The sequence below is a fragment of the Gymnodraco acuticeps genome, unplaced genomic scaffold (assembly GCF_902827175.1).
Source record: "Gymnodraco acuticeps unplaced genomic scaffold, fGymAcu1.1, whole genome shotgun sequence".
NCBI classification, from domain to species: Eukaryota; Metazoa; Chordata; class Actinopteri; order Perciformes; family Bathydraconidae; genus Gymnodraco; species Gymnodraco acuticeps.
This window is the reverse complement of record NW_022989780.1, coordinates 32,560-39,977: the sequence shown is the minus strand read 5'-3', so window position 1 is coordinate 39,977 and position 7,418 is coordinate 32,560.

The following is a 7,418-nucleotide window of genomic DNA, read 5'->3' as shown; positions in this document are numbered from 1 at the left end:
AACGGCTCATTTCCCAGGACTCGCGCGCGTCTGCTTGACGACCTGCCGCCCTCCCCGACAGGGGCACGGACGCGAGGGCCCGCTCATCACTGCGCGCACAAGTGCGACCGCAGTTTTAATTAGGGCCCGAGCACTTCGTGCTAGGACCCAACGGTGTCCTAGCACGAAGTGCGAGGAACCTATTGTTATTCGTGGTATTATTATTATTCCATATTGCAATGCTTATTTTCAGGCCTTTAGGATGATGAAAAAGTTGTATAATTTTGCACGGACGCCAGGACCGGTGAAACATTTGATATTCTGGAGTCAATGGGTTAAATATTCCACCAAACTCAGTATACAGTATCGCCGGAGGGTCAGACACATGACCCTAGGATATGAGCATGTTCAAACGATAAATATTCCACCATGAATTAAAACGTACTCGCAAAAAGGCGGAGCTTAGAAATAATGCTCATAATTCATCAACAATGTATCCAAACATCACAGATTTTGGTGGAAACGTTCAGTCTGTCTTGGGAAATAGGCACACAACCAAACATTTTCATTTTGGACTATAGGGGGTGCCAAAAACACCACCAATTTATAACTCAAGAGCGGATGGACTAATCTTTTTTTTATTTTTTTACACATACTCTCGGGGCAACTACGAACTTAGCTTCAAAGTGTCGCAACAAATGCAGAATGTGGGCGTGGCCTATACATTATTTTTATATTGCGATAGCATAAAAATGAGCTTCGGACGCAAACTTGGGACACACGTCAGAGCCCAGGACCTTTTCGAGAATGTAAAAAAAAAACGCAAATTTTCAAAAAAAACTGCTCACTAGCGCCCCCTATTGTGTGGTAGTCACATAGTTTCTCAGAACTTCACGAATTTTGGCACAGACATTACTCATGGAATTGTGGACATATTTGTACATACATTCCCTTAGCCCCGCCCCCCAAAAAGTCGCCCATTTTGAAATATGTGCGTTTTTTATGCATTTTAAGCACATTCTTGCGCACTCCTCCTAGGAGAATGATCGGAAAAATTCCAATCCAGAACACGTTCAGCCCATCCAATATGATACTTAATTGAGTAGCACATTTTTTTAAAATTACTCGTGGAGGTCGTAAGCTAACAGCGAATACACCATTTTTGACGATTTACATGTCGCAAATTACTCCAAACTACTCGGATATAGTTATTCCGATATTCACGAAACGCTGTATACATATTGCTATTATGATTGCACATATATTTCAAATTGCCTTCCCTTAGCCCCGCCCCCAGAAAGTCGGCCATTTTGAAAAATGTGCGTTTTTCAAGCCATTTTACGCACGTTCTTGCGAACTCCTCCTAGGGGAATGATCAGAAAAATTCCAATGCAGGACAGGTTTAGCCCCTATCCAATAGGATACTTAATTGAGGAGCACATTTTTGAAAAATGACTCGTGGAGGTAGTAAGCTAACAGCGAATACAACATTTTTTACGATTCACATGGCGCAAATTGCTCCAAACTGCTCGCATATAGTTTTTCCGATATTCACGAAACGCTGTATACACATTACCATTATGATTGCACACATATTTTAAATTTTCTTCCATTAGCCCAGCCCTCCAGGAAGTCGGCCATTTTGAAAAATGTGCGTTTTTCATGCATTTTAAGCACATTCTTGCAAACTCCTCCTAGGGGAATGATCGGAAAAATTCCAATCCAGGACAACTTCAGCGCATATCCAAGGTCATGCTACATTGAGAAGGAATAGTCCTTCGCTCAAACGGGGAGCTCGTAGGCCAGGGCTATTCAATTACACATTCAGTTGGGCCAGATTTTATAACTACAAAATTCAGCTGGGCCAGACATTCAGCGGCCTGTAAAAAGCGGGTAATGACACATTTTAAACCAACACATATTACTGCAATGAAAAACATGCCATTTGTATTCATTGTTCATCTAACAAAGGTACGTCAAAAAGTGCATAAAAACACAACACATTTGCATTAATTTAACAGAATCTGAGGCATCTCAAAGTGCATTCGGAAAAAAAAGTGCACAGTTGTAGCATTACATTTGTTTGCTTTAGAAGTCAAATATTCAGGTTATGTTTTTTTTGAACCAGGCACATCACAAAGTGCATTTAACTGAATACAATAGCAGTCTTAATAAATGTCCTCACATACAAAATAAAATTGGATACATACATGCACATCAAAAAGTGCATTAACAAACAGTTAAAGAGCTCCAATGTAACACAAAGCGGTAGTACTCTAGCAATAGGCCTACTATTTTTTCACTTTTCAAGTAATAACAAAAAAATCATACGTCTTGGTCACATTTGACCAGACACATTACAAAGTGCATTTAAATGAATACAAAAATAACTGTCAAAACTTTCAGTGCACAAACCCATAACAAGGGATATAGGGTAACTAACATATTAATGAATACTACACTACACGTCTACTATAGTAAACTAGGTGCTTACTATCACCTCATTTGTGATTTGTCATCGCTGACTTTCTCAATGGGAGAAGTGACATTTTTTGTTTTGAACAAGAGCAGTGATTTTTGGCTCATAGGATGTCAATGCAATCCAAGACTGCTGTCAGTCAGCGACTCACGAGTGGTACTTTTTATTGAGTTCATGTGTGAAAAGCTTGATTCACATTTGTATGTTGATCCAAACATACTGAGCACACAGATCGCTACTTTCTGAACGTTAGGGAACTGCTGGTTTTTGACATCACTCCAAAACTTCGCTGGCCCGTTAGTGCGCTGCTCTTGTGCCATGGTTACGGATGAATGCATGTCAATAAGTTCCAGTGTAAATGTCCCCTCGTCGATGGAGGGGACCACTTCCTTTGCTCTGGTTGATACGCCCCCCTCTATTGCAACAGTGAAGGGGTCTCTGGCAAAGCCCATCACCTCTGTGGGCAGAGCAAGTCCATCCAATCGACCGGCAAAGTTCTCTTTCAACCTCGCAATGAAATCTGTCATCACATCCGTGATTTGTGCCGGGGATGTGATGTGTTTGGGGAGCGTCGGAAAATGCAGCATCCGACCCGTACTCAAGTCGGTCCAGCTTGACTTGGAATGCGCGCATCTGCTCCACAGGATCAATGACCGCTTTGTCTCTGTTTACGCTTCAGAGTTGAGAGAGACATGTTTTAGAGTTGCTATCATAGGACCACCGTTACTAGCACCACTAGATGCACTTTCAAAAAACGTGTTGCGTTGTGGTTTGGTGGTTTCTATGCAATGCGGAGTGTTGCGTTCATGGTCTGTACTAGTGTAGGAATTTGGCCACGGGAGGCTGGGCCACTCGGGAGTTGGTTCTGGGCCGCATCTGGCCCGCGGGCCGCCATTTGAATAGGCCTGTACTAGGGCATTGCGTTCCAAGAATGCAGGGTTGTTGGTTGTTCCTAGAGTCTCTAAAAGTACAATGGGAGCCAGAGCCTTTTCTTATCAAGCTCCACATTTGTGGAATCAGCTTCCAGTTTGTGTTCGGGCGGCAGACACCCTATCCGTTTTTAAGAGTGCGCTGAAGACCTTCCTTTTTGATAAAGCTTATAGTTAGGGCTGATTAGATTCAGCCCCTAGTTTTGCTGATATAGGCTTAGTTTGTCGGGGGACATCTTACTTCTTCCTTCTCTCTGTCTATACCTGTGTACTCTCATGTTCCGATTAACCCAGCTTCCCCAAATGTCTTTCTTTTTGGTGTCTATATACGCCGGGATCCGGAGTCATGGATGATCCTGCGCTCCTGTGTCCTGCATCGCGAGCCCTGGATCTTGAGTCGTGGCTGTGGTCCTGGATCATAGGTCCTGGATGGATATCCTCGTGGATTCATCTTCCTATTATACACACATGCATTTCCAAACATTTGGACTACCTATGTTGCAAATGTATTATCTTTTCAATTTACACACGGCATCTATTGCACGTCTGTCCGTCCTGGGAGAGGGAACCCTCCTCTGTTGCTCTCCCTGAGGTTTCTCCCATGTTCCCTTTAAACTGTGGGTTTTCTTCGGAAGTTTTTCCTTGTACGATGTGAGGGTCTAAGGACAGAGGGTCTGAGGACAGAGGGTCTAAGGACAGAGGGTGTCGTATTGTCATACTGATATTCTGTGAAGACAGCTGAGACAAATGTAACATTTGTGATATTGGGCTATATAAATAAACATTGATTGATTGATTGATTGATTTAAAGGTCCTATCATGCAGAATGCTCTTTCTGATGTCTTCTCTACTCTACATCACCATGTGTCCCCGGTGTGTCCCCGGTGTGTCCCCGGTGTGTCCCCGGTGTGTCCCCGGCAGGGTTGGGTTGTAACGGAATACATGTAACGGCGTTACGTAATCAGAATACAAAAATCAAGTAACTGTATTCAGCTCGCGTTACATTTGAAAAACGAGTAATCTGATTACAGTTACTTTCGTAAACCTGAAGTGAATACATTTTGGATTACTTATTGGAATTATTGATGGAAATATTTCCTCACAACATTTAATATTCATTATTAAAGGTAGGCTACAGCCGAATCATCACAGTGCACAAACACTTTTACCGCCGCAGATGGACCAAAAAAGGGAGCGAAAAAAAGGGGCGGAGCCGCTCTGTGAAACAATAACAACGAAACATGGAGGAACAAAAGTCTGCGTTTAAGTCGTGTGTGTGTAGAGGTGTGTGTGGTTAAAACACATCAGCCTGCGGTCGCTCTTTAGCCTTATGATTCTGAAGGTAAACACAGCGAAGGCGGTGCGTGAAAGGCACTGTACGCTCGTCTTCTGAGTTAACCCTCCCGCTGCCTCCTGGTGCTGCAGAGATTTCATGAAGTGAAGGAGGTGTTCCTTCTATAAAACAGCTGTGGGCAGCAGATAGGCTACTGTGAGTGTCACGGACATGAATTCATAGATCAAGGCAGACTGGTGCACTGTGCACAGAGTCTCCTGTTTTGCCGATCCGGTGCTTAAACAAATATAGCTCTACACCCCTGGCCGACATGTCCTTAAAATGAAGTCCGAGTTCGACATTTTAATTCATGTCCTGCCAACACTTGCAGGACAGAATGCGACACGCCCGTTCTAAGCCGTGTCCCTCACTCCTCACATCCCAAGCTGCATCCCCAAAAAGTGTATTAGCCTATGTTGTTGCATCGTTTCAGATGTTATGTTTCAGTTGTGCTCTTGATAAGCCATTAAAACAGTAAAAACACGTTCAGTTTCCTTTTGCTTTTTGTGTCTCCTGTTCACCAAAACATACCCATCTGTTATGGAAAAAGAAAGTAATCCAAAAGTAATCTAAAAGTAATCTGATTACGTTACTTTTTGAAGACACGTAACTGTAACTGTATTCGGATTACTTTCAGAGCCATGTATTCAGTAATCAGTAACTGATTACATTTACAAAGTAACCCTCCCAACCCTGGTCCCCGGTGTGTCCCCGGTGTGTCCCCGGTGTGTCCCCGGTGTGTCAGGAGACTCTCAAAGGGTCAGGAATAAACCCCTCTCTCTTCTCCTCCGTACCCACATCTCTAAAAACGGGGAACAACGGAGCTGATCCAGATTTGCTGCGTCATGACCACATTACTAAAATGTGGGCGGGCTTTAGACCCACGGGCCAATCAGAAACGTTGCTGTAAGAAACAATGAGACATGTTCTGGAAGTAATATGGTCTGTGTTTACATTAGCATGCTAACACTCAGAGCTAACCTGTACTGGAGAGAGTCTGTGTGAAGAAGCAGGAAATCAAAAGGAAGTCACCTTGTGGTAAACCTGAGAGAGAGAAAGAGTTTGAGCTTCATCCTGTTTCAGAGAGAATCCTTGATGTGGTTTGGAACGTGATGTGCACTTTCTTTGAACAGTGTGTTTTGGTGTTGTTGTTTTTGTTTTGTTTCTTTCCGTTAACTGTCAAGTGGGAAATCAGTATTTTTTGTGTTTCTCTTGTTTTCCTACGATACTGTTCTGATTGGCTGTGAAAAGGAAATATGAAGGAAAGACCATCTATTTCTATTTATTTATAAAAAAAATTAAAGACGCAGGTCATATCAGATGACTTTCTTCTCCCTGCTCCTTTCCGGTCCATGGTGTGTTTACAGAGACATGTTTTGTTAACCATTATTATACATTAAGTTTTGCATACCATGAACGGAACAAATTAAATGAAATATGGAGTTTAATCACGGCAGCGTTTAGCTGAGTTTCTGCTGCTAGAATTCTCCTGATCAGATGCTCATAAGCTCCGCCCCTGTTTTCTTTAAACCAGTCATCTCTTTAGTAACAGCTGAAATCGAGGGGGATGAGGCTCGAATCATCTGCTTGGTATTGGAGCAAAACACATCAGACATGTTTTTCATATATTTGTATGTGTCTGAGACTCTTAATATATGCCTAAAAATAGCACGATAGGAGATCTTTAAACCAGATGTATTTATTATAATGTGTGTGTTTATGTTTTAGGACCCCTCTAAATGAGAGGCTCCATCTCAAGGGGCTACCCTTCAATACATTCTCAGATCTAAAGTGAGGGAACATTTACACTGCAGGGTCAGACACACTGTTGGAGATCAACATTATGTTCTGCTCATTTGAATGACTCTGCAATCAGTCTAATCATAATAATAATAATAATTCCTTACATTTATTATAGCGCTATTCCAGATGCTCAAAGCGCTTTACAAATACACATTACACATATCATACATGCAATGGTCATGTACTGTGGACAATACCCACAGGAGCAAGTTCAGGTGAAGTGTCTTGCCCAAGGACACTAATCATGTTCTTCTTCAGTGATTACATGGAGATTTACAGATTTTCTGAAATCTAACTTGAAGAGGTAACATTTAAAGTAACATGGAAATACTCAAGTAAAGTACAAGTACCTCTAAACTGAGCTTCAGTATTTGGGTAAATGCTTTAGAGACTTTGAAACGAGGAGATAAAGAAGGCCAGAAACATTTGAGACAAAATGACATTTATTTATTGTTAATGAATGATTTCTCCATCTGTCAGTAAATGTTAATCAATACACATCAGTATCAGGTATAATGTTTTAAAACTCAAAGAATATTAAACTAATAGTAAAAATGTTAAACTAAGCAGGAAGCTGATAACCCGTTAAAACAACAACAGAGTAAACCGATTACAATGGAAATAAATTCAAACTTTATGTGAAAAATACAAGATTTAAAAGTTATTCTTTTTCCCTTCAGCTGTTGATAGATCTTCTTTAATCTCCTTATTCTCATATCGGTTGTTCTGATTAAAATAAACTTTCCATTAGTCTGAGTTATTGTTTAACGTTTAGAAACGTCTCTATCATCCAGCAGGAGCCACGTATCATTTCAGGACACTCAGCAATACAATCAACATTAACAAAAGTCACGTAGAGTTACAAATCTCAAAGAAAATAACATGAAGAGCAGAA